The sequence below is a fragment of the Filicampus tigris genome, unplaced genomic scaffold, assembly GCF_054856515.1.
Source record: "Filicampus tigris isolate MCC_2025a unplaced genomic scaffold, RoL_Ftig_1.0 HiC_scaffold_35, whole genome shotgun sequence".
NCBI classification, from domain to species: Eukaryota; Metazoa; Chordata; class Actinopteri; order Syngnathiformes; family Syngnathidae; genus Filicampus; species Filicampus tigris.
The window spans coordinates 155,001-157,500 of record NW_028233416.1 but is presented as its reverse complement, the minus strand read 5'-3'; positions in this window follow the sequence as shown (position 1 = coordinate 157,500).

Genomic DNA, 2,500 nt, shown 5'->3' with positions numbered 1-2,500 from the left:
CACCCCCCAGGTCGGGCGGGCTCGCTCTGTTGAGCGCACGGAGGTTGAGATAGAAAATATTGCAACACGCGGAGCTCCAGGCGGGGGGGGCCCTCGCCCGGCCCGCGGAGTCCGATTGAACACCCCCCAGGTCGGGCGGGCTCGCTCTGTTGAGCGCACGGAGGTTGACATAGAAAATATTGCAACACGCGGAGCTCCAGGCGGGGGGGGCCCTCGCCCGGCCCGCGGAGTCCGATTGAACACCCCCCAGGTCGGGCGGGCTCGCTCTGTTGAGCGCACGGAGGTTGAGATAGAAAATATTGCAACACGCGGAGCTCCAGGCGGGGGGGGCCCTCGCCCGGCCCGCGGAGTCCGATTGAACACCCCCCAGGTCGGGCGGGCTCGCTCTGTTGAGCGCACGGAGGTTGACATAGAAAATATTGCAACACGCGGAGCTCCAGGCGGGGGGGGCCCTCGCCCGGCCCGCGGAGTCCGATTGAACACCCCCCAGGTCGGGCGGGCTCGCTCTGTTGAGCGCACGGAGGTTGAGATAGAAAATATTGCAACACGCGGTGCTCCAGGCGGGGGGGGCCCTCGCCCGGCCCGCGGAGTCCGATTGAACACCCCCCAGGTCGGGCAGGCTCGCTCTGTTGAGCGCATGGAGGTTGACATAGAAAATAATCCAACACGCGGAGCTCCAGGCGGGGGGGCCCTCGCCCGGCCCGCGGAGTCCGATTGAACACCCCCCAGGTCGGGCAGGCTCGCTCTGTTGAGCGCATGGAGGTTGACATAGAAAATAATCCAACACGTGGAGCTCCAGGCGGGGGGGCCCTCGCCCGGCCCGCGGAGTCCGATTGAACACCCCCCAGGTCGGGCAGGCTCGCTCTGTTGAGCGCATGGAGGTTGACATAGAAAATAATCCAACACGTGGAGCTCCAGGCGGGGGGGCCCTCGCCCGGCCCGCGGAGTCCGATTGAACACCCCCCAGGTCGGGCAGGCTCGCTCTGTTGAGCGCATGGAGGTTGACATAGAAAATAATCCAACACGTGGAGCTCCAGGCGGGGGGGCCCTCGCCCGGCCCGCGGAGTCCGATTGAACACCCCCCAGGTCGGGCAGGCTCGCTCTGTTGAGCGCATGGAGGTTGACATAGAAAATAATCCAACACGTGGAGCTCCAGGCGGGGGGGCCCTCTCCCCCCCCGGTGAGTCCGCTCACAGTGCCCCTATGTCGGGCAGGCTCATTGCAATGTGCGCATGGAGGTTGACTTAGAAAATATTTGAGAGTGACATGAGCTCCAGGCAGACACCGACTCATCGCCCGTGGGGTGTCCGACGAGCCCTCACCAATCTTGGATTAATGTTTGGCGAGGCTCCCCTGATCAGCTCTGGAGGTGGCAAGTTCTGAAAAAGTGGTTTCTGAAAATGTGCCCCTTGTATTTTGTGAAACCAGGGGTAACCTAGCGAGTAGGCAAACTCATCCCCTGACTGGGGGGATCAACTTTTACCTACTACAGCGCCCCTAATGGCCAAAAGTGGTACTGCTCCCCCTGGTAGCCTAACCCATTGAAATGAATGGGAAAAATTAATTTAGGCTACCAGGGCTTTGGGCTACCAGGGCTTTGGGCTACCAGGGCTTTGGGCTACCAGGGCTTTTTGCTACCAGGGCTGTGGGCTACCAGGGCTTTGGGCTACCAGGGCTGAGGGCTACCAGGGCTATTATAGGCGGCCACCACTGCACTAGTGGCAGCCCGGGGAAGGTGCCTGTTGCTCGGATATGCTTTTACGCACGTCGGCCTCTGCGCCCTGGAGCTTTTTTATGCTACCAGGGCTATTATAGGCGGCCACCACTGCACTAGTGGCAGCCCGGGGAAGGTGCCTGTTGCTCGGATATGCTTTTACGCACGTCGGCCTCTGCGCCCTGGAGCTTTTTTATGCTACCAGGGCTATTATAGGCGGCCACCACTGCACTAGTGGCAGCCCGGGGAAGGTGCCTGTTGCTCGGATATGCTTTTACGCACGTCGGCCTCTGCGCCCTGGAGCTTTTTTATGCTACCAGGGCTATTATAGGCGGCCACCACTGCACTAGTGGCAGCCCGGGGAAGGTGCCTGTTGCTCGGATATGCTTTTACGCACGTCGGCCTCTGCGCCCTGGAGCTTTTTTATGCTACCAGGGCTATTATAGGCGGCCACCACTGCACTAGTGGCAGCCCGGGGAAGGTGCCTGTTGCTCGGATATGCTTTTACGCACGTCGGCCTCTGCGCCCTGGAGCTTTTTTATGCTACCAGGGCTATTATAGGCGGCCACCACTGCACTAGTGGCAGCCCGGGGAAGGTGCCTGTTGCTCGGATATGCTTTTACGCACGTCGGCCTCTGCGCCCTGGAGCTTTTTTATGCTACCAGGGCTATTATAGGCGGCCACCACTGCACTAGTGGCAGCCCGGGGAAGGTGCCTGTTGCTCGGATATGCTTTTACGCACGTCGGCCTCTGCGCCCTGGAGCTTTTTTATGCTACCAGGGCTAT